The sequence below is a fragment of the Salvelinus namaycush genome, chromosome 11 (assembly GCF_016432855.1).
Source record: "Salvelinus namaycush isolate Seneca chromosome 11, SaNama_1.0, whole genome shotgun sequence".
Taxonomy (NCBI): Eukaryota; Metazoa; Chordata; class Actinopteri; order Salmoniformes; family Salmonidae; genus Salvelinus; species Salvelinus namaycush.
Genome location: NC_052317.1, coordinates 1155855 through 1182338, shown reverse-complemented (window position 1 = coordinate 1182338; position 26484 = coordinate 1155855).

Here is a 26484-nt window from a genome sequence, read left to right as displayed (position 1 = left end):
GCTCCGTCTGCCTCTCCTGCGGTGACCACGTTTTTTTGTGTCGGTCTCTGGGATAAGATCCCATGTCCAGGGTGGAGGTCCGAACAAAGGATCCGCTTTGGGAAAGACGTATTCCTGGTCATAATAATGGTTATCCTCTCTTGGGTAGGGGCAGTATTTTCACGTCCGGATGAAAAGCGTGCCCAAAGTAAACTGCCTGTTACTCAGGCCCAGAAGCTAGGATATGCATGTAATTGGTAGATTTGGATAGAAAACACTCAAAAATTTCCCAAACTGTTAACCTTTTCTCAATAGGGGGTGCTGTTGGCACTTTGTAATAATTTCGTTCCCAAATTAAACTGCCTCGTACTCAATTCTTGCTCGTACAATATGCATATTATTATTACTATTGGATAGAAAACACTCTCTAGTTTCTAAAACCGTTTGAATTATATCTGTGAGTAAAACAGAACTGGAGTTAGAGCAATTTTCCTATGAGGATGTGAGAATGCTGAAATCTGCCGGCTGTTCTGAGATCCGTTTATAAATCTGCCTGTCTTCTATTGGTTGAGATGCACTGCATACGCCTTCCCCTGGATGTCAGCGAATAGTGAGAATTGAAATGGTGTTGCTAGGCAGATCTGAGAGCTTATAAATGGGCTGGGAACGTGGGGTCCGTCCTTTGTTCTCTTCGCCAGGACGCAGAAAGGACCTCTGGCTGTCGTTATAGAAAGCTCCCGTTATAGCCCTTAGATATATCCGGTTCTGTTTTTATTCGATATAGGTGTTAAAGACATCATAATGTTGTTATTTTAAACCAAGTTATATCAGTTTATATCATTATATTGCGATTTTCGGATATTTATTTATGCTGCGTTTTAGTGAGTTGGACACGTCTTTGCCACATGGCTAATGTTTACTGCTAATTCCAACGTTGAAGACTACATTCTACAACCGAGCAACCATTCTTTTGGACAAAGGACAACTTGCCCAAGATTCTGATGGAAGCTCATCAAATAGTAAGAACTATATATGATGTTAATTCGTTGTTCTGTTGAAAAATGTTAAACTCATATTCCGCCATTAATCTCGGTGCGGTCTCGCTTTAACGCACGCTGTATGTCGTAGTAACGTTAATTTTAAAAATCTAACACAGCGATTGCATTAAGAACTAATGTATCTTTCATTTGCTGTCCAACCTGTATTTTTTAGTCAAGTTTAGGATTAGTTACTGATTAGATTAGGTGCCTCTCCCAAGATTTCTCCCGACATATTGTTTGCATTTTGGCTACTATTCTCATTGTATAACCACGATTTGTGCCGCTAAATATGCACATTTTCGAACAAACTCTATATGTATTGTGTAATATGATGTTATAGGACTGTCATCTGAAGAAGTTTGAGAAGGTTAGTGAAAAAATTAATATCTTTTGCTGGTTTATTCGTTATCGCTATTGTTGGCCTGAATCAATGCTGTTGTGTGGTTGGCTATTGTAGTAAGCTAATATAATGCTATATTGTGTTTTCGCTGTAAAACACTTAAAAAATCTGAAATATTGGCTGGATTCACAAGATCTTTGTCTTTCATTTGCTGTACGCTGTGTATTTTTCAGAAATGTTTTATGATGAGTATTTAGGTAATTCACGTTGGTCTCTGTAGTTATTCTAGTTGCTTTGGTGAGAGTTGTGATGGTGGCTGCAATGGTAAACTATGATTTATACCTGAAATATGCACATTTTTCTAACAAAACATATGCTATACAATAAATATGTTATCAGACTGTCATCTCATGAAGTTGTTTCTTGGTTAGTGGCTATTTATATCTTTATTTGGTCGAAATTGTGATAGCTACCTATTCAGGAAAAAAATGGTGGAAAAAAAAGTTGTGTCTTTTGCTATCGTGGTTAGCTAATAGATTTACATATTGTGTCTTCCCTGTAAAACATTTTAAAAATCAGAAATGGCTGGATTCACAAGATGTGTATCTTTCATCTGGTGTCTTGGACTTGTGATTTAATGATATTTAGATGCTAGTATTTACTTGTGACGCTATGCTAGGCTATGCTAGTCAGCTTTTTTACTGATGGGGGTGCTCCCGGATTGTGATGAAGTAGAAGTTAAAATAATGTATGTGAGTATAACAGAACTGATATGGCAGGCGAAACCCAGAGGACAAAACATCCCCCCCCAAAAGAATTCAGCCTACAACTATTTTCAATGGCTGTCACTTTTATTATAAGGCGAAGTCCTCCCAGATTGCAGTTTCTAGGGCTTCCACTAGACGTCAACAGTCTTTAGAAAGAGTTTCAGGCTGTTTTTTGGAAAAATTTGCCAGAAATTGTAGTCTTTCTAGGTGGCTCGCATTTTGGATGTAGTGTTTCCAAGCGTGTAAATGAGAGCACGTTCTTTGGTATTTTCCTCCGGTAAAGACAATAACGATTCTCCGTCTTAAATTGTATCGTTTATTTAAGTATTAGGGTACCTGAGGTTTGATTATAAACATTGTTTGGAAAAGTTTATTTGTAACGTTTGGGATTCATTTTGTATGCATTTTGATGGAGGGAAACTGGGTGGATTATTGACTGAAGCGTGCCAGCTAAACTGAGTTTTTATGGATATTAATAAGGACATTATCGAACAAAAGTACCATTTGTGATGTAACTGGGACCTTTTGGAGTGCCAACAGAAGAAGATCATCAACGGTAAGGCATTTATTATTTCGCTATTTCTGACTTCCGTGTCGCACCTGCCTGGATGAAATATTTTTTTCATGGTTTTGTATGCGGAGTGCTGTCCTCAGATAATCGCATGGTGTGCTTTCGCCGTAAAGCCTTTTTGAAATCTGACATAGCGGCTGGATTAACAAGGAGTTAAGCTTTATTTTGATGTATTACACTTGTGATTTTATGAAAGTAAAATATTTATAATTCTGTAGTTTGAATTTCACGCTCTGCAATTTCACCGGATGTTGGCCAGGTGGGACGCTACCGTCCCATAAGAAGTTTTAAGTTATCATCGTTTTTAAATCCAATAGTTCTTCCCGGCTGTATGTAATAACACTTGAGATTTCCTAGGCTAACAATGTAAGAAATAATACATAAAATAATACGTAAAAAAACAAATAACTGCATAGTTATCCGCACTGTTATCCGCACTGCTAAAGCTAACTCTCTCTCCTCTGCTCTCATCCTTCTAGACCTATCGGCTGCCTTTGATACTGTGAACCATCAGATCCTCCTCTCCACCCTCTCCGAGCTGGGCATCTCCGGCGCGGCCCACGCTTGGATTGCGTCCTACCTGACAGGTCGCTCCTACCAGGTGGCGTGGCGAGAATCTGTCTCCGCACCACGTGCTCTCACCACTGGTGTCCCCCAGGGCTCTGTTCTAGGCCCTCTCCTATTCTCGCTATACACCAAGTCACTTGGCTCTGTCATATCCTCACATGGTCTCTCCTATCATTGCTATGCAGACGACACACAATTAATCTTCTCCTTTCCCCCCTCTGATAACCAGGTGGCGAATCGCATCTCTGCATGTCTGGCAGACATATCAGTGTGGATGACGGATCACCACCTCAAGCTGAACCTCGGCAAGACGGAGCTGCTCTTCCTCCCGGGGAAGGACTGCCCGTTCCATGATCTCGCCATCACGGTTGACAACTCCATTGTGTCCTCCTCCCAGAGTGCTAAGAACCTTGGCGTGATCCTGGACAACACCCTGTCGTTCTCAACTCACATCAAGGCGGTGACCCGTTCCTGTAGGTTCATGCTCTACAACATTCGCAGAGTACGACCCTGCCTCACACAGGAAGCGGCGCAGGTCCTAATCCAGGCACTTGTCATCTCCCGTCTGGATTACTGCAACTCGCTGTTGGCTGGGCTCCCTGCCTGTGCTATTAAACCCCTACAACTCATCCAGAACGCCGCAGCCCGTCTGGTGTTCAACCTTCCCAAGTTCTCTCACGTCACCCCGCTCCTCCGCTCTCTCCACTGGCTTCCAGTTGAAGCTCGCATCCGCTACAAGACCATGGTGCTTGCCTACGGAGCTGTGAGGGGAACGGCACCTCCGTACCTTCAGGCTCTGATCAGGCCCTACACCCAAACAAGGGCACTGCGTTCATCCACCTCTGGCCTGCTCGCCTCCCTACCACTGAGGAAGTACAGTTCCCGCTCAGCCCAGTCAAAACTGTTCGCTGCTCTGGCACCCCAATGGTGGAACAAACTCCCTCACGACGCCAGGTCAGCGGAGTCAATCACCACCTTCCGGAGACACCTGAAACCCCACCTCTTTAAGGAATACCTAGGATAGGATAAAGTAATCCTTCTAACCCCCCCCCTCCCCCTTAAAAGAGTTAGATGCACTATTGTAAAGTGGTTGTTCCACTGGATATCATAAGGTGAATGCACCAATTTGTAAGTCGCTCTGGATAAGAGCGTCTGCTAAATGACTTAAATGTAAATGTAAATGTAGTTTCCTAATGACCTGAAGCGAGACGACCATCTCTTTCGGCGCCATCTTGCAATATATCTGACTAGGTATCCACCTTTCCCTTTCCTTTTCCCTTTCCTCCTCTCTGGTGCTCGTCGGCGCCAGTCGTCTCATCATTACGCACACCTGCCACCATCGTTATGTGCACCTGCGCCTCATGACACTCAGCTGGACTATCACTTTCCTGATTACCTCCCCTATATCTGGCACTCCCTTAGGTTCTTTCCCCTTTCAGAATTGTTTATGTGTTTCATCTCTATACGCTACTCGTGTTTGTTATATTGTTCAATGTTGCGTTTGTTATTAAACTCACCACCTGCACTTGCTTTCCGACTCCCAGTGTATACGTTACAGTATGTTGTGTGTGAATGAAGGATAATGGATGAGTAAGTACATGTATAGAGGGGTGTAAATGTGTTTCAGAAGGAGAGGGGGAGACAGAGGTTGGGATCAACTTGGCCTGGGTGAGTAAGGGAGGGCAAGGAGGGGAGGTGGTGATAAGCTTGGCTTGGGGGAGAACGGGGAGGGGGTGTTGGAGAGGGATGGATTTGGTTTGGTAGAGAGAGAGAGAAGGAAAGACTGAATTATACTACAATATATAAATATATATATTTTAATTTATGACTTGTAAACTTGTTGTAAAATGAACAAGAGTTCTGGATGGATTAGGAAAGGATGTCAAATCATTATTATTGTCACATACACTCCCTCTTCGACCTCTAGGTCATCAGGCTGCTGATTATCCCGCACACCTTTCACAATCGTCTCGGGCACCTGCGCCTCAGGACACTCACCTGGACTCCATCACCTCCTTGATTATCTTCCTTATATCTGTCACTCCCCTTGGTCCTTTCCTCAGGTGTAATTGATTCTGTTTTCATGTCGGTGCGTTGTTTGTGTTTCGTGTTCATTGTTTCTTTTATTTATTAAAACACTCACTCCCTGAAGTTGCTTCCCGACTCTCAGCGCGCTCGTTACAATTTTTCCTTGTTTGTCATTACAACTAGGATTGAATGGTGGTTACTGGTGCGATCAGACAGGGGCTATATCCGGTGAATTGCGATGGTGTGACTGGGAGGGCATCAGAAACTTCTCTAAGGTGTGTGTCAGGCCACCACTCATCCCATTTCAGTTTCTCAGTGGACCCCACCAGCCACTACACCTTAAAACCTCTTATGGCTGCAAGCCCGAGGTCGGTACACCTATGACAACATCCAGCTCAAAGTGCAGGGCGCGAAATTCAAAAAAAATTTTTTTTTTAATATTTAACTTTCACACATTAACAAGTCCAAGACACCAAATGAAAGATACAGATCTTGTGAATAAAGCCACCATTTCAGATTTTTAAAATGTTTTACAGGGAAGACAAAATATGTAAATCTATTAGCTAACCACGTTAGCAAAAGACACCACTTTTCTAACTCCATCAGTTTCTTACTCCATCAGGTGCTATCACCAATTCGGCCAAATAAAGATATTGATAGCCACTAACCAAGAAAAAACCTCATCAGATGACAGTCTGATAACATATTTATTGTATAGGATAGGTTTTGTTAGAAAAATGTGCATATTTCAGGTATAAATCATAGTTTACAATTGCACCCACCATCACAACTCGACTAGAATAAATACAGAGAGCAACGAGAATTACCTAATTACTAATCATAAAACATTTCTTAAAAATACACAGCTCACAGCAATGGAAAGACACAGATCTTGTGAATTCAGACAATATTTCAGATGTTCTAAGTGTTTTACAGCGAAAACACAATAAATCGTTATATTAGCATACCACATGTGCAAACGTTACCCGAGCATTGATTCAAGCCAAAGAGAGCGATAACGTAATCATCGCCAAAATATATTAATTTTTTCACTAACCTTCTCAGAATTCTTCCGATGACACTCCTGTAACATCATATTACAACATACATATAGAGTTTGTTCGAAAATGTGCATATTTAGCCACAAAAAACCGTGGTTATACAATGACAATACTAGCAAAACTAGCCTGAAAATGTCGGGCGCCATCTTTAACAGTGATCTTGTCTCATGCATAACTATTCATAAACTTGACTAAAAAAATATAAGTTGGACAGCTATCGAAAGACAAATTAGTTCTTAATGCAATCGCTGAATTACATTTCTAAAATTATCCTTACTGTGCAATACAGGGTTCGCCAAGCGAAGCTATACCAAAGAAAATGGCGGAATATGCGTTTAAAATTTTTCGACAGAACAACGATTTATCATCTTAAATATTTCTTACTATGAGGTGATCTTCCATCAGAATCTTGGGCAATGTATCCTTTCTTGGGTCTAATCTTCTTTTGGTCGAAAGATGTCCTCTTGTCCGTCGAAATGCCCACTAACGTTCGACCGGGACCCCGAAATGTGCCCGGCGCTTCAAAGTGCAACACAAAGCAATGCCTCAAAATCGCACTAAACGGATATAAATTGCTATAAAACGGTTTAAATTAACTACCTTATGATGTTTTTAACACCTATAACGAGTAAAAACATGACCGGCGAAATATTACTGGCTAAACCCAAGCTTGGAAAGAGAGCAGGTCCGACGTACTTCGTGCGTCAGGCGCAGCAGGAAAAGAACGGTACATCCGGTCTTTGGCCTTTTATACAGGCCCTGATTGCGCAATCGACTCCATTCAAATTGTCACCTCTTACTGACATCTAGAGGAAGGCGTAGGCAGTGTTTGTAGCATCATAGCATTCACAGGGACTTATGAACTGACCTGGGAGCAGGGGCCAAGATTTCTGAAATCTCACTCCATATCAGGAAAAGTGCTGTAGAATGAGTTCTGTTCCACTCAGAGACATAATTCAAACGGCTATAGAAACTAGTGTTTTCTATCCAATAATAACAATAATATGCATATTGTACGAGCAAGAATTGAGTACGAGGCCGTTTGAAATGGGCACATTAAACAGAGCTACTCAATACTGCCCCTGCAGCCATAAAAAGTTAATTTAAAAGGTCATACAAACCAACCACAGTACTTAGGTGGCAGTGTTTCTTCAAATTGAGTCTGAGCTTAAAAGCCCTAAAAAGGCATAAAATACTTTGCTTTATCTTTTTTGTTAATTGTCTGCTCAGCCCACATGCCCACACACTCTATACAGTTGAAGTCGGAAGTTTACATCACCTTAGCCAAATACATTTAACTTCTTGAGCCTATGGGGGCGCCATTTCGACTTTGTAAAAATGAGTTCCCAAATTAAACTGCCTCGTACTCAATTCTTGCTCGTACAATATGCATATTATTATTACTATTGGATAGAAAACACTCTAGTTTCTAAAACCGTTTGAATTATTTCTCTGAGTGAAACAGAACTCATTCTGCAGCACATTTCCTGTCAGGGAGTGAGATTTCAGAAATCGAGGTCCCTGTTCTGAGGTCAGTTTATAAGTCCCCATGTAAGCCATCGGGCTACATGCACTGCATACGCCTTCCTCTAGATGTCAGTAAGCGGTGAGAATTTGAATGGAGTCGATTGCGCAATCTGGGACCCTATATAAGACCGTGGAACGGAAGTACCGTCCTTTTCAACGGTGCGCCTGGCGCATCAGGGACATCACTATGGCCTCCTGCAAAGCTTTCGTTTTAGCAGTTCTGTATCTCCGGTCATGTTTTTATTCGTTATAGTTGTTAAAGACATCATAAGGTAGTTAATTTAAACCGACTTATAGCAGTTTATAGCAGTTTATTGCGATTTTCTGGGATTTCTTTGTCATGCGCTTTCACGAGTTGGACACCACTCCAGTGGGTGGCTAACGTTAGCGGCTATTTCGACAGGACAAGAGGACATCTTTCAACCCAAAGACGATTGTTCTGGAGAAAGGACACCTTGCCCAATATTCTGATGGAGGCTCAGCTAATAGTAAGCAGTCTTTATGCTGTTAATTCGTACTTATGTTGACAAATGTCAAATAATAATTCCGCCATGAATTATGGTGCGGTCTCGCTTTAGCGCACGCTGTATTGCGCAGTAACGTTAATTTTAAAAATGTAACCCAGCGATTGCATTAAGAACTAATTTGTCTTTCAATTGCTGTCCAACCTGTATTTTTTAGTCAAGTTTTGGAATAGTTACTGATTAGAATAGGTGCCTCTTCAAAGATTTCTCTTGACATTTTCTGGGCAGCTTTGCTACTTTTCTCATTGTATAACCACGATTTGTGGCGCTAAATATGCACATTTTCGAACAAACTCTATATGCATTGTGTAATATGATGTTATAGGACTGTCATCTGAAGAATTCTGAGAAGGTTAGTGAAAAAATTAATATATTTTGGTGGTTTATACGTTATCGCTATTTTTGCCTTGAATCAATGCTGTTGTGATTGCTATTGTGGTAAGCTAATATAACGCTATATTGTGTTTTCGCTGTAAAACACTTAGAAAATCTGAAATATTGGCTGGATTCACAAGATCTGTGTCTTTCATTTGCTGTACGCTGTGTATTTTTAAGAAATGTTTTATGATGAGTAATTAGGTAATACACGATGGTCTCTGTAGTTATTCTAGTCGCTTTGGTGAGAGTTGTGATGGTGGCTGCAATGGTAAACTATGATTTATACCTGAAATATGCACATTTTTCAAACAAAACATATGCTATACAATAAATATGTTATCAGACTGTCATCTGATGAAGTTGTTTCTTGGTTAGTGGCTATTTATATCTTTATTTGGTCGAATTTGTGATAGCTACTGATGCAGTAAAAAACTGGTGGAGTAAGAAAAGTGGTGTCTTTTGCTAACGTGGTTAGCTAATAGATTTACATATTGTGTCTTCCCTGTAAAACATTTTAAAAATCAGAAATGATGGCTGGATTCACAAGATGTGTATCTTTCATTTGGTGTCTTGGACTTGTGATTTCATGAACATTTTATTATATGATATCCCTGTGGCTTTAGGCTAGGCTATGCTAGTCAGCTTTTTTGATGGGGGGGATCCCGGATCCGGGTTTGGTAGGCTAAATTGTTTAACTTGGGTCAAACGTTTAAGGGTGCCTTCAAGTTTCCCACAATAAGTTGGGTGAATTTTGGACCATTCCTCCTGACAGAGCTGGTGTAACTGAGTCAGGTTTGTAGGCCTCCTTGCTCGCAGACACTATCAGTTCTGCCCACAAATGTTCTATAGGTTGAGGTCAGGGCTTTGTGATGGCCATTCCAATACCTTGACTTTGGTGTCCTAAAGCCATTTTGCCAGTCCCTTCTGCAGCACAGCACCCCCACAACATGATGCTGCCACAGTGCTTCACGGTTGGGATGGTGTTCTTCGGCTTGCAAGCCTCCCTCTTTTCCCTCCAAACATAACAATGGTCATTATGGCCAAACAGTTCTATTTTTGTTTCGTCAGACCAGAGGACATTTCTTCAAAAAATACGATCTTTTGTCCCGATGTGCAGTTGCCACCATAGTCTGGCTTTTTTTATTTATTTATTTAAAAAAAAAAAAATTATCCCATTTTCTCCCCAATTTTCGTGGTATCCAATCGCTAGTAATTACTATCTTGTCTCATCGCTACAACTCCCGTACGGGCTCGGGAGAGACGAAGGTCGAAAGCCATGCGTCCTCCGAAGCACAACCCAACCAACAACTGCTTCTTAACACAGCGCGCCTCCAACCCGGAAGCCAGCCGCACCAATGTGTCGGAGGAAACACCGTGTACCTGGCCCCCTTGGTTAGCGCGCACTGCGCCCGGCCCGCCACAGGAGTCGCTGGAGCGCGATGAGACAAGGATATCCCTACCGGCCAAACCCTCCCTAACCCGGACGACGCTATGCCAATTGTGCGTCGCCCCACGGACCTCCCGGTCGCGGCCGGCTGCGACAGAGCCTGGGCGCGAACCCAGAGACTCTGGTGGCGCAGTTAGCACTGCGATGCAGTGCCCTAGACCACTGCGCCACCCGGGAGGCCATAGTCTGGCTTTTTTATGGCGGTTTTGGAGCAGTGGCTTCTTCCTTGCTGAGTGGGCTTTCAGGTTATGTCGATATAGGACTTGTTTTACTGTGGATATAGATACTTTTGTACCTGTTTCCTCCATAATCTTCACAAGGTCCTTTGCTGTTGTTCTGGGATTGATTTGCACTTTTCGCACCAAAGTACGTTCATCTCTAGGAGACAGAACGCGTCTCCTTCCTGAGCGGTATGACGGCTGCGTGGTCCCATGGTGTTTATACTTGCGTACTATTGTTTGTACAGATGAACGTGGTACCTTCAGGCATTTGGAAATTGCTCCAAAGGATGAACCAGACTTGTGGAGGTCTACAATTTTTTTTCTGAAGTCTTGACTGATTTCTTTTAATTTTCCCATGATGTCAAGCAAAGAGGCACTGGATTTGAAGGTAGGCCTTGAAATACATCCACATGTACACCTCCAATTGACTCAAATTATGTCAATTAGCCTATCAGAAGCTTCTAAAGCCATTACATAATTTTCTGGTATTTTCCAAGCTGGAGGAAAAGCACCTTTAGGAAATCTTCTTTCTCTGTGAGAGCTTCCCATGTCTGGAATACACTGCCATCAGACACACATAACTGCAACACATATCACACTTTCACAAAATGCATGAAGACATGGCTAAAGGTCAATCAGACTTGTGAACATAATCCCTAGCTGTGTATTGCCGCTTTCCATGTTGTCTGTTGTCTGTAGCTTGTGAGGTGTGGAAACACTTTGTTGCTTTTAGGAATTTTGTCTTGCTGCTTTTTGTTCTATGTTGCTCTTGTCTGTATGCTACGTCTTGCTTGTCCTATGTTGCTCTGCGTGGGCTCACTGCTCAATGATTGTCTATATTGTAATTGTTTTTAATTCAACCCAGGGACTGCGGTTGAAATTTAGCCGGCTGGCTAAAACCGGCACTTTTACTGAAACGTTGATTAATGTGCACTGTCCCTGTAAAAATAAAATAAACTCAAACAGTCAAAGCCAAAACATGTCAGAGAGTAACCACAGAAAGCATGGAGAACCAAACTCCAAAAGAAAACTACGAGACTCCTCGACAGACAAAGTTTACCTATGCTTTTTGTCTCCCGGTACTCGCTAAAATCGATAAATGACAAATTGTGACCCATTTCAGGAAACTAGGCATATGTCGCAATTCATGATTTCACAGGATAGCCATTTTAGAGTTCAATTTTTTTGGCCGAAATGCCTTCTTGAACATGTGAACTTTCATGTGCCTTAATAACAAACCTGTAAGCCATCTGTAAATACGAATCAAACATTTTAATTACGAACCTTGTTGGTTAAGCCACAGAAAAAGTCAGCAACTTTCCACGATTGGCTGAGATAACGAGTGGGCTAGACATGCCGAGAGATGAGTTCGGATTGGTCTGCCATATAGAAGCCTTCTGTCTATTTGAGCTGGTCAGTCTGTGTTGGTAATCCTGTTGAACGCGTCCTTTTTATGTATCATGTAGTGGAGCTGCATAAGTGTTGCTCTCTACTTTCTGGAGGATCGAGTTTTGAAATCATTGGAATTAGAATATGATAGCTAAAGAGATGTAGAAAACACCTGTCTCCGGATTACATCTTCAAACTAAGGGCAACTGTGGCATGGCATCCGTGACAGGGAGACGCATCCATCATGCATAATGATACGGGTAAGATAGTCTAGCTTGTTACATTTTCAGATATTACACGTTTCTAATTTTGACAAAGTGGTTTCATTTCAAGCTAAAGTGTACTGTTAGCTAGCTAGCTAATGTTAGTTGGCTGGCTCCCTAGCTAACGTTAAATAAAATAACATTTTATTGGTCAAATACACATGGTGAGCAGATGTTATTGCGAGTGTAGTGAAATGCTTGTGCTTCTAGTTCCAACAGTGCAGCAATATTTAACAAATAATCTAACAATTCCACAACCCTTACCTAATACACAGAAATCTAAGTAAAGGAATGGAATAAGAATATATATATGGATGAGCAACGACCGAGCGGCATAGGCAAGATGGTATAAAATACAGAATATACATATGAGATGAGTAATGCAAGATATGTAAACATGATTAAAGTGGCATTATTAAAGTGACTAGTGATCTATTTATTAAATCAATCAATCACATGTATTTATAAAGCCCTTCTTTCATCAGCTGATGTCACAAAGTGTTGTACAGAAACCCAGCCTAAAACCCCAAACAGTAAGCAATGCAGGTGTAGAACCACAGTGACTAGGGAAAACTCCCTAGAAATGCTGGAACCTAGGAAGAAACCTAGAGAGGAACCAGGCTATGATGGGTGGCCAGTCCTCTTCTGGCTGTGCCGGGTGGAGATTATAACAGAACATGGCCAAGATGTTCATAAATGACTGCAACATATTCCCTATGCAGTCAACTACTTTAGCCCTCTTTGGCATACATTTTTATTTTGGGGGGAAAAAAATATTTCACCCCATTTTTTTGGGAGCTTGGGGGTCCCGGATAATATATCCATCATAAAATGAGATCATAGATATTGGTTTGTTGCCTCAGTGCAACAATGTGCTACGAGGGTACCGAAACACAAGGTTTTGTATAGTACATATGTATGATGGAGTTGAATAAGGAAAACAAACAATATATGCATGAGAAAAGTTTCTTTTTTTGACAAAGCACACTGATTTCCTATTCTGTGTGGAACCCCAAGAAGCAGTCGCTGGTGGATGTGAAACAGAGGTGGACATCACATTTCCGGCACTTGGCTTTTGGTGTACCTGTGCACCCTGGTACCTTGCATCTCCCCTTCTTTTCAGCCATAATCATCCAGTGGGCTATGGCATCCAGGGACTGGAATTGGAGCAGCGGGTCCTTTTCTCCTCTTCTCCTCATACTCACCAGCAATTGCGGAACTGGGATGACCTTTCTTGCACACCAGACTCTTTCCACTTTTGCATAGGACTTCATGTATGACTTGAAGGTATACAGCTTCATTTGTTCCTTCTTTCTCATGCCAGTGCCTTCACAATCTCTTCGGAAGAGCAGCCAGGTAGTCATTATGATCATATCCAGAAAGTGGAACACCAGCCGGTGGTACCACTTCTTTGATCTGATTTTGTTCCGTTACAGTGCAATCAGTGAGTCAAGCAGATCCACCCCACTCATATTCTTGTTGTATTATTTCATAACAGCAGGGCAGGGGACTTTGGTGATCATCTTTCGCTTGCGATCCCACCTGTCAACCTCGGTGACTGGGTGGAATCCAGTGTAATCACTCAGAAGGGTCACTGAGCGGTTATCGTACCACTTCACAACGTGCAAGGTGGTTTCTCTAACAATGGCCATCTTCTGTTCAAAAGATCCATGTCCTGCTCTCTTCAGCTCAGCATCGCACATCAAGTTGACACCTGGTAGTCTGTTGCCACGAACAGTACCAGTGCAGTGAATTCCCTGCTGAGCCAGTGTGAGCACAAGAAGGACACTCGTAAACCAGTTGTCGAAGAAGAGCTTATAGTTTTCTTGCTTGGGTATAGGCTGGACCAGGCGGAGGACAACGTTGCCACTTGTTCCCACATCTGCTAGCTCAGGGGGTTGTACAACTCTCTCTGTGTAGATTTCTAAGTTGTGCCGGACACCATCAGAGCCAGCCAAGACGAGTATCTTGTAGCCCCATTTCTTTGGTTTTGATGGCAGGTATTGCTTCAATCTATTTCTTCCCTTGAATGGGACCATCTGCTCATCAAGAGCCAGCTTCTCACCCATTGGGACTGAAATCAGTTTTAAGGTTAGATGAGTGACTAGTGGTTGGATCTTGTGGAGTGGATCATCACTTTCCTCCTGTCTCTCTTCATTGTAACTGAAGTGCAGGGATTTTTTGATGGCCTCCCATCTATTCAGTATCATGGTGTCAGCTACTTGGGACACTCGGCAGGCTTTGTTCCAAAACATGTGGGTGCCTGGTAAACCAAACAATGACATGTATACCACAATACCCAGGAACTGCTCCAATTATTTTGTACTGAGGTTAAGAGGCTTGTTTGCGTAACATTGTATCGCATGTAGATTTGACTGCCCTACAAAAACTTCCAGAATGTCTTCAGAGAAAAACTGCTTGATGTACTAGAGGGGGGACATGATATCATCAGATCTTGAAAGCAGGCCATGCCATTCTGGGTCAGCATTGAAGTATGCATTGTGGGGTGTTCTCCACAGGGGTAGGCGTGAAACATCAACCTCTGCTACATCTTCATCTTCATACTCAGACTCAGTCTCAGTCTCATTGTCAACAGGCAGGCATTCTCCTTTAAAAAAAGAATGCAGGAAGCACAAATTTGAATGTGTCATATACCCTTCTTCATCCACACACACACACACACACACACACACACACACACACACACACACACACACACACACACACACACACACACACACACACACACACACGGTTACTTTGCTGACTGACCCCTAAATGACCCCTGACCTCCTAACTGTCTCTCAAACCTGATTCGGGGATCCACACTTCCTCTCTTCAAGCTCAATGTCCCTAACAGCTCGATCATGTTCCTTCCGCCCATAAAACGTTCTTGTGTCCATTTCCTGTAAGTATCAGTAGATAGTAAAGTAAAAACATTGACTATGGTCATAATTATGCATCCGAGCACATCTCCACACTTTAGCATGATATTCCCCGAACAAAAGTGGTCTAACTGCACAATGTTGACCTGAGGCAACGAACCAAAAAACACGGTTTTATATAAAAACAAAATAAGTCTTTAAAGAATCAAACATACTTCTTTACATACTCATGCACATATTTTTTATATGAAGTTATTTCAATTTAAACCTGTGAAAAAGTGATTTTATCTTACCAATTGGTGGCACTGTGTCCCATGCGGCTTTGCTTCCTGAAAGGATTTCTCTACATCCAGACAGAAGGCCACACCCACTTCAGCCCCTCATTTCATTGGACACAGACATGTCAGGTGATATTTTATATACTTTTTTTATTTAAAAAAATTTAAGGGGCGGTGTAAGGTCCAAAAGTAGTTTGTTGCCTGAGGGCCTCACCATGCAATAGAGGGTTAGGGCTCTGGTCAAGTAGTGCACTACATATAATAGGGTGCACTACTTGGGAATAGGGTGCCATTTGGGACACAGTCAACACATTGATGAAAATAGAGCCTGAGCAACGGTCACTTAAAGGTGACAGCCCGTTGATAAAATATGCCCTGGTCCAACGATGGATGTGACACGTTGTTATTTGCGGTGAGTACATATAACAAACTGTGCCTCTACAGCTACTGTAGAGATAGGCCTACAGTTGGACACTCGTGAGTGATCACTCATACAACAACAGTCACCCAGGGGCACAACACAAAAATCTCTGAAACTGGAAACACCTATCTCCCTCACTAGCTTTAAGCACCAGCTGTCAGAGCAGCTCATAGATTACTGCACCTGTACATAACCCATCTACAATTTAGCCCAAACAACTACCTCTTTACCTACTGTATTTATTTATTAATTTATTTTGCTCCTTTGCACCCCATTATTTCTGTCTCTACTTTGCACTTTCTTCCAATGCAAACCAACCATTCCAGTGTTTTTTTAGTTTTTATTTTACTTGCTGTGTTGTACTCACTTCGCCTCCATGGCCTTTTTATATTTTTATTTATTTATACATATATCTGTTTGCCTTCACCTCCCTTATCTCACCTCACTTGCTCACATTGTATATAGACTTATTTTTTTTCACTGTATTATTGACTATATGTTTGTTTTTACTCCATGTGTAACTATGTGTTGTTGTATGTGTCGAACTGCTTTGCTTTATCTTGGCCAGGTCGCAATTGTAAATGAGAACGTGTTCTCAATTTGCCTACCTGGTTAAATAAAGGTTAAATAAAATAAATAAAAAAATAAAAACACAATGTCAAGATTACATTTGCTTAAGTCAATTTAATTTATGAGTGCAATGAGATAATGTAATGTTTACCAAGTACGCAGCAGAAATCCCATTATTGGGGTTAAAGCCTACTCTAAGAGTATGAATTATTAGTAGGCTATTTGAGAGAAGGTTTGAATCTTAAGCAACCATGCCCCGTGGTGAGTAGGCCAACGTGTTTTTTGCCATGCTGTTAAATCGTAATAATTGTCCGAGGGCATAAGGGTACACCTGGGCTGCGTCCAGGACTAAAGTAGTGGACTAAATATAAAATAGGGTGCCATGGGCTCATTTGGCTAACTGTAATTCCGTTAATATCTCAGTCAGCTTTGTAACTCTCTGCTGTGCACGCATATCCCCGAGTTTCACTATTTGTACACTGAACCATTCTACTGTCTGTTAGATCGCAAGGCCTTTAATATCACTCAAAGCACAGACCCTGGTATTACAGATTTGATCGCCGGACGCATTACGGGTCTGTGACATTCTTAGTATTCAGGGTGCTTCAGGAAATGTAATTGCATTATTTGGGTCCAGTCTCTTCAAAAAGTAATTAAATTATCTATGGGTCCTTCGGCGAGAAAGAGAAATAGAAAGTAGTGCTTTATGCATTATTCATAAAATGTACTAGAAGCTCATTAAGTAAAAAGGGCCACTTCATGTTTTGATAACCTTTTATATATTATTTGTGAGAGGGGCTCATTGTTTGCAGAAAACAATGGTGCATCCCAAATGTCATCCTATTCCCTATGTAGTGCACTATTTTTGACCAGATGTTCTGGTCAAATGTAGTGCAGTATGTAGAAAATATGGTATCATTGTTTCACCAAGCTATATTAAAATATTGGGCATGTGAGAGTTTCACAGTGAGTTAATTGTACTAATATATTTAGTTTTACTTGTATATAGTTTTACTTTTTATCTTGTTTCATTATCTGTAATAATTGAAAGATACATAAAAACACATCCACTTTCTGTTCAATCAAGGTGTATCATGGCTTAATACTACATGTGTTTGTCTCAAGTTCTGTAGGTTATTGACGGTGCATTTCGGGGTCAAACGACATCAGGAGGGCTAGCTCGGAACATTTGAAAATGGATTTTAAATAACTGATTTTAGCATTAAAAGACTCCAAAAAACTGCCAATCATTTCAGGTCCAGTGCCATCGTTGGGTGTGAAAGATTCAGCAGACTGCTGGCATTACACATCTGGCTAAAATACTACTGTAGCTCTGCTGGAGTCACTTTTATTGATAACTTTGACACCTTCTGGAAACAGAAGATACTCTACAGGAATGACGGAGTCCATTCAAATCATCTTGGCTCCTGGACTCTGTCCACGCATTTCAAGGCTGCGTTGAAACAATGACTGGTAAATGATCCAAGACCAGCTCAGTTAATCCCTACCATTGTGACAATGAGTCGTCATAATGCTGCATCAAATGTACATGATCTTAGGGGCATTGGTACTTTAATGTATGTACCTCTAATTGCACCGAATACACCTGTTTATCCTACAGCTATTGTAAGCAGTAATCATGAGCCTACTTGTATCTCTTATCCATATTTTCTGAAACTGCGCTGTCGGTTAGGGGCTCGTAAGTAAGCATTTCACTGTAAGGTCTGTTGTATTCGGAGTTACACTGTTAGCACTGAGGCATTGTGCAATAGTAGGAAGACCACTTTCTGCAGCTCACCCTGCACTATCAGCTCCAATGTAAATAACATGAGTAAGTCAACCTCTGACAAGCTTCCCAGTAAAGCATTAAAAACAATCAAGCAACCCAGAAAAGTGCTAATAATAGCCCATATTAACATATGTAGCCTAAGAAACAAGGTCCACGAAGCAAATACTTGCTTGTAACAGATGACATTCATATTCTGACTATCTCTGAAACTCACTTAGATAATACCTTTGATGATACAGTGGTAGCAATACATGGATATAACATCTACCGAAAAGACAGAAATGCCAACAGAGGCGGTGTTGCGGTCTATATTCAGAACCACATTCCTATAAAGCTTAAAGATGATCTAATGTTAAATATTAACCTCTCTGGGCTAGGTGGCAGTATCCTGAATTTCGGCTGTCTGGCATGCCCAAAGTGAACTGCCTGTTATTCAGGCCCAGAAGCTAGGATATGCATATAGAATCGGATAGAAAACACTCTGAAGTTTCTAAAACTTAAAATAATGTCTGTGATAACAGAACTGATATGGCATTATTTTTTTTGAGCTCCCAGGCCATTCCTATGTTGGCCTATTGAATTTCCAACCCAAAATGAACCAGATTGCAGAACCTATGGCTTCCACTGGATGTCAAGTCTTTATAAAAGGTTTCACGCTTGTTTTAAAAAAAATGAACAAGCAGTTGGAGTTTTTCCAAGGTGTCCCTCATTAGGACTCTAGTCTTGTGGTGCGCGTGAATGAGGGTGCGCACTTCGTTATTTATCTCTGGTATTGAACATACTACATTCTGTCTTAAATTGTATCATTTATCTACATATTAGGGTACCCGAGGATTGATTAGAAACGTTGTTTGACTTGTTTGGACGAAGTGTTGAACGAGTTGAACGGGTGGATTATAGAATCAAACGCACCAACTAAACAGACTATTTTGGGATTTAAAGAAGGACTTTATCGAACAAAACGACCATTTGTTGTGTAGCTGGGACCCTTGGAATTGCAAACAGAGGAAGATCTTCAAAGGTAAGTGATTTATTTTAGCGCTATTTCAGATTTTTGTGACACCTCTGCTGGTTTGGAAAATATTGTAAATCGGACAAAGTGGTTTGATTGCCAAGATTCTAAGCTAAAGAATGATTGATGTATGACACTTGTATTTTCATGAATGTTAAATATTACGATTTTGAATTTCGCGCTCTGCAATTTCACCGGATGTTGTCGTAGTGGCATGCTAGCGGGACACCGAGCCCCCTAAAAATGAAACAACTTCTTTGCTCGCTTTGAGGAAAATACAGTGCCACTGACACGGCCCGCTACCAAAGCCTGTGGGCTCACCTTCTCCGTGGCCAACGTGAGTAAATAATTTTATTGTCTGGAAGCAAGACGTCAATGTCCGCGACGGGGCTGGTTTTCTTTTTGTAATCCGTGATTGACTGTAGACTCTGCCATATACGTCTGGTGTTTGAGCCGTTGAATTGTGACTGTACTTTGTCTCTATACTGACGCTTTGTTTGTTTGATTACCTTGTGGAGGGAATAGCTGCACTGTTTGTATTCGGTCATATTTCCGGTCGCCTTGCCATGATTAAAAGCGGGGGTACGCACTTTCAGTTTTGTGCGAATGCTGCCATTAATTCACGGTTTCTGGTTAGGGAAGGTTTGAATAGTCACAGCGGGTACGACATCTCTGATGCACTTGCTAATAAACTCGCTCACAGAGTCAGCGTATACATCAATGTTGTTGTCTGAGGCTATCCGGAACATATCCCAGTTCATCTGATCGAAGCAATCTTGAAGCCTGGAGTCTGATTGGTCAGACCAGCGTTGTATTGAACTGAGCACGGACGTTTCCTGTTTTAGTTTCTGTCTATAGGCTGGGAGCAACAAAATGGATTTATGGTCAGATTTGCCAAAGGCAGGGCTGGAGGGGCTTTGTATGCATTGCAGAAGTTCGAGTAGCAATGATCCAGAATTCTGCCAGCTCGTGTCGCGCATTTGATATGCTCATAGAATTTAGGGACTATTGATCTTAGGTTAGCTTAGTTAAGATCCCCAGCTACACTAAATGTAGCCTCAGGATGTATGGTATCCTGTTTACATAGAGTCCATTGAAGTTCTTTCAGGGCCGACGAGGAATCTGCTTGGGGTTGGGATATACACGGCTGTGACTATAATCAAAGAGAATTCTCTTGGAAGATAATGCGGTCGGCATTTGATTGTAAGGAATTCTAGGTCAGGTGAACAAAAGGACTTCAGTTCCTGTATGTTGTTGTGATTACACCATGAGTCGTTAATGGAAGCCTATCAAAAATAATCCAGTTAGATTCAGGAATTCCCCAGGGTAGCTGTTTAGGCCCCTTGCTTTTTTCAATGTTTACTAACGACATGCCACTGACTTTGAGTAAAGCCAGAGTTTCTATGTATGCGGATGACTCAACACTATACACGTCAGCTCCTACAGCGACTGAAATGATTGCAACACTCAACAAAGAGCTGCAGTTAGTTTCAGAGTGGGTGGCAAGGATTAAGTTAGCCCTAAATATTTCTGAAACTAAAAGCATGGTATTTGGAACAAAACACTCACTAAACCCTAAACCTCAACTAAATCTTGTAATAAATAATGTGGAAATTGCGCAAGTTGAGATGACTAAACTGCTTGGAGTAACACTAGATTGTAAACTGTCATGGTCAAAACGTATTGATGCAGTAGTAGCTAAGATGGGGAGAAGTCTGTCTATAATAAAGTGATGCTCTGCCTTCTTAACAACACTATCAACAAGGCAGGTCCTACAGGCCCTAGTTTTGTCGCACCTTGACTGCTGTTCAGTCGTGTGGTCAGATGCCACAAAAAAAAGGACTTAGGAAAATTGCAATTGGCTCAGAACAGGGCAGCACGGCTGGCCCTTGGATGTACACAGCGAGCTAATATTAATAATATGAATGTCAATCTCTCATGGCTGAAAGTGGAGAGATTGACTTCATCACAACTTTTATTTATGAGAAGTATTGACATGTTGAATGCACCGAGCTGTCTGTCTAAATTAATGGCACACAGCTCGGACACCCATGCATACCCCACAAGACATATCACAGTCCCCAAGTTCAGAACAGACTTTGGGAGGCACACAGTACTACATAGAGCCATGACTACATGGAACTCTATTCCACATTAAGTAACTGACGCAAGCAGTAAAATGTTATTTAAAAAACAGATTCAAAAACACCTTATGGAACAGCGGGGACTGTGAAGCAACACAAACATTGGCACAGACACATACAGACACATGCATACACACACACACACACACACACGATAGCATACACACTAAGCAATAAGATGGGACCAAAAGAGATGGTCACCTCGCTTCAGGTCCTTAGAAAACTATGCAGTTATTAGTTTTTTCATGTACTATTTCTTACATTGTTAGCCCAGAAAATCTCAAGTGTTATTATATACAGCCAGGAAGAACGATTGGATATAAAAGCGATGTCAACTTTACCATCCTTACGACCAGGAATACGTCTTTCGGAGCGGATCCTTTGTTTGGACCTCCACCCTGGACATGGGATCTAATCCCAGAGGCCGATTCAAAACAACGTGGTCTCCGCAGGAGAGGCCGATGGTACGGCCTACTGGTCAGACTCAGAAGGCGAGCACACCATGCACCACTTCCTAGCATATTACTCGCCAATGTCCAATCTTTAGATAACAAGGTGTCTCTGTTTCACGGAAACGTGACTCACTCGGGATACGTTGTCAGAATCGGTACAGCCACCCGGTTTCTTCATGCATCGTGCCAACAGAAACAAGCATCTCTCTGGTAAGAAGAAGGGCGGGGGTGTATGCCTTATGATTAACCTGTCTAGGGCCGGAACCCTGTTCCGCTAGCGGAACCCCTCGCCAACAGCCAGTGAAATTGCAGGGCGCCAAATTCAATCAACAGAAATATCATAATTAAAATTTCTCAAACATACAAGTATTAGACACTATTTTAAAGATACAATTCTCGTTAATCCAACCACAGTGTCTGATTTCAAAAAAAGCTTTTCGGCGAAAGCAGAACATATCATTATGTTAGGTCAGCAACTAGTCACAGAAAGCATACAGCGATTTTTCAACCAAAGAGAGGAGTCACAAAAAGCTGAAATATTGGTAAAATGAATCACTAACCTTTGATGATCTTCATCAGATGACACTCATAGGACTTCATGTTACACAATACATGTATGTTTTGTTCGGTGAAGTTCATATTTATATCGAAAAATCTGAGTTTACATTGGCGCTTTATGTTCAGTATTTCCAAAACCTCCGGTGATTTTGCAGAGAGCCACTTCCATTTAGAGAAATACTCATAATAAACATTGATAAAAGATACAACTGTTATGCATGGAATTTTAGATCCCCTTCTCCTTAAAGAACACCCTCTGTGTTCTGTTAGACAAGTAACTCTTTATCTACATTATAGCAGGGGGTGTAAAGCCATAACACATACGTTTTTCCAGCAGCAGGCTGTGATCAATAATGTCAAAAGCTTCACTGAAGTCTAACAAGACAGCCCCCACAATCATGTTATCATCAATATCTCTCAGCCAATCATCAGTCATTTGTGTAAGTGCTGTGCTTGTTGAGTGTCCTTCCCTATAAGCATGCTGAAATTCTGTTGTCAATTTGTTTACTGTAAAATAACATTGTATCTGGTGAAACACTTTTTTTTTCAGAAGTTTACTAAGGGTAGGTAACAGGCTGATTGGTTGGCTATTTGAGCCAGTAAAGGGGGCTTTACTATTCTTGGGTAGCGGAATGACTTTAGCTTCCCTCCAGGCCCGAGGGCACACGCTCTCTAGTAGGCTTAAATTGAAGATGTGGCAAATAGGAGTGGCAATGTCGTCTGCTATTATCATCAGTCATTTTCCATTTAGATTCTCAGACCCCGGTGGCTTGTCATTGTTGATAGACAACAATAATTTTTTCACCTTTTCCACACTGACTTCAGAATTACAATTCTTGTCTTTCATAATTTGGTCCGATATACTTAGATGTGTAGTGTCAGTGTTTGTTGCTGGCATGTCATCCCTAAGTTTGCTTATCTTGCCAATGAAAAAGTCATTAAAGTAGTTTGCAATATCAGTGGGCTTTGTGATGAATGAGCCATCTGACCCAAAGCTTTTTACTATCATTCTTTATATCATTTATCTTTGTTTCATAGTGTTTTTTATTTAGTTTAGTCACGTGATTTCTTAATTTGCAGTACGTTTGCCAATCAGTTCTGGCTGCCAGACTTAATTGCCATACCTTTTGCTTCATCCCTCTCAACCATACAATTTTTAAATTCCTCATCAATCCAAGGGGATTTAACAGTTTATACAGTCATTTTCTTAATGGGTGCGTGCTTATTAGTAACTGGAATAAGTAGTATCATAAATGTGTCAAGTGCAGCGTCTGGTTGCTCCTCATTACACACCACAGACCAGCAAATATTATTTACATCATCAACATATGAATCACTAAAAAACGTATTGTATGACTGCTAATATACACTATAAGAATTCCGTCTCTCACAGACCTGTTAGTTTTTCTTTAAGAAGCCCTCCTGTTCTCCACTCATTACCTGTATTAACTGCACCTGTTTGAACTCGTTACCTGTATAAAAGACACCTGTCCACACACTCAATCAAACAGACTCCAACCTCTCCACAATGGCCAAGACCAGAGAGCTGTGTAAGAACATCAGGGATAAAATTGTAGACCTGCACAAGGCTGGGAGGGGCTACAGGACAATAGGAAAGCAGCTTGGTGAGAAGGCAACAACTGTTGGCGCAATTATTAGAAAATGGAAGAAGCTCAAGATGACGGTCAATCACCCTCGGTCTGGGCCTCCATGCAAGATCTCACCTCGTGGGGCATCAATGATCTCACTCAACGTCAACAAAACAAAGGAGATGATTGTGGACTACAGGAAACTGCAGAGGGAGCACCCCCCATCCACATCGATGGGACAGTAGTGGAGAAGGTGGAACGTTTTAAGTTCCTCGGCGTACACATCACAGACAAACTGAAATACAAATACACATTGAACTTTTCCTAAAATAAAAAATAGTAGGCTACTATAAGTTGTATGTGTGGGGCACATTCTCATTAAGCGTTATACACCCTAGGCCTACCGTTGGTACTAGATTATAGGACGAGGTAACCGGATGAGAGGCTTCTTTGGAGGTGGGAATGAATACTTGAACAACCGCATTAAAAATAAATGTGTCTTCTGCATTTAACCCAACCCCTCTGAATCAGAGAGGTGCAAGGGGCTGCCTTGATCGACATCCATTGAGATGTTGTTGTTGGGGGTTAATTAAGGATTGGACCCTTTTTTAAATTTTCACCTAAAATGACATACCCAAATCTAACTACCTGTAGTTCAGGACCTGAAGGAAGGACATGCATATTCTTGATACCATTTGAAAGGAAACACTTTGAAGTTTGTGGAAATGTGAAATTAATGTAGGAGAATATAACACATTAGATCTGGTAAAAGATAATACAAAATAAAAAACATGAGTTTTCTATTACATTTTTTATTCCATCATCTTTGAAATGCAAGAGAAAGGCCATTATATGACTTGGATTCTAGGCACCATTTATATTTTGGCATCTAGACGGCAGCAGTTTATACTGATTCAATGAACCATTGCATTACTGTTCAAAATGTTTGTGCCTAATTGGTCAATTGATACATTTTCAAGTACATAACTGTGCCCTCTCCTCAAACAATAGCATGGTATATTTTCACTGTAATAGCTACTGTAAATTGAACAGTGCAGTTAGACTAACAAGAATTGAAGATTTCTGCCCATATCAGACATGTCTATGTCCTGGGAAATGTTCTTGTTACTTGCGTCATGTTAATCACATTAGCTCAACCATCCCACGGGGGGCAGAACAAAAGCTTTTTCCACCTTGCCAGCTCTGGGATTTGAACCAGCAACCTTTTGGTTACTGGGACAATGTGCTTAACAACTAGGCCACCTGCCAACACCAATGTGTGTATGTTTTAGGATGTACAGTATATTTTAAATCAAGGCACTCTGGCGGATAGACCATTTAAACACCTTTTTATGGATAGGCTGCTTTGCAAGGCCAGGACAGAAAAGACACAATGCAGGGTAAGGGTAGCCTATGGAGGGCTTGATATGAAACGTAACACAAGCAATCTGTTTTTTAAAACAATAACAATATTTCTAAATAGGATAGGGTCAGAAGCATGATATCATAAATCACTTCTCTCGTTCCATGGCACTGTGTGCACATGTAGGCCTGAATGTCTTTACGCATAACATGTGCACTTCTACACAAAATACTAGGCTCCTGTCAATTGTATAGTTGCCTATGTGTGAGGCAGATTCTCAAAAGAATCCACTGTTGACATGGCATTATAAGAGGACTGGATAGTTATAGGAGTGTTCTTTGACAATGGGGATGGATAGCCTACTTGAACAAACAAAATGAAGTATGCAGCTGTGAATTGTGAATAATGAAAAAGCATGAGGGCAAAAACTTCAAAAATATTTCAAAGCACTCTCAGTAGACCCCTTATTCCGATGCTACTTTGTTAATGGCCAGAATAAAAAGAAGCACCTATGTGATGCTGCTAAACCAGCCTTGATTAACGAGAGGGTAAGCTATTCCTGGTTTTTAATCATATTCAAGGGAATTGGGGGAAACCAATATTTTTTTATGTTTCTCAGTACGAGATTCACTATGCACAAAATGCACATCTCTCTTCCATGGGCATTGTGAATCATGGCTGGTAAGACCTGCATTTTGTGAAACGTCCCATTTGTAAAACGTCCCATTAGTGCCACATTAAACTGTCACTTTTGCACTTGTTTTTAAGGATACACCTCAAATATTGCCACCCCTTCCACCACCTGAGCCCTGAGACTTAGAGATATGACGTAACAGTGAAACCAAAGATGGCAACCATTTCACATTACAGTGCCCATACAGTATAACTGTGTAATTATTACTCTAAGTACAGTGAAACAAGACTGCAATTACTGATTGTTAGTCATTCCTTCATTGTACTTACACTGTACTTGCAGCAGTAACTCTAGCTCAAGTCCAGTGTAATAATGAGTAATTACATACTTGTTACGCTGTACTTACAGGAAAATAACACGGCAATAAGGGTAATGAAAAGTTATCGATACGTTTATGCAAATCTGCAATGCAAATATGCACAGGATGCTAATGCAATTAGCCTCTTGCTTCATACTGTCTTCTTGTCGGAAGTTGCCAGGCTTCGTATGGTTACTTTATCGCTGAGTCTACCTTCACTATTCTTACAATATATTCAGTTTTTGTTTTGAGGACATATAGCAATGAAAAGCTCATTACCCATGTTTACATGAACTGTATACAGTGTGTTATGTGATGGCTGTACCCTG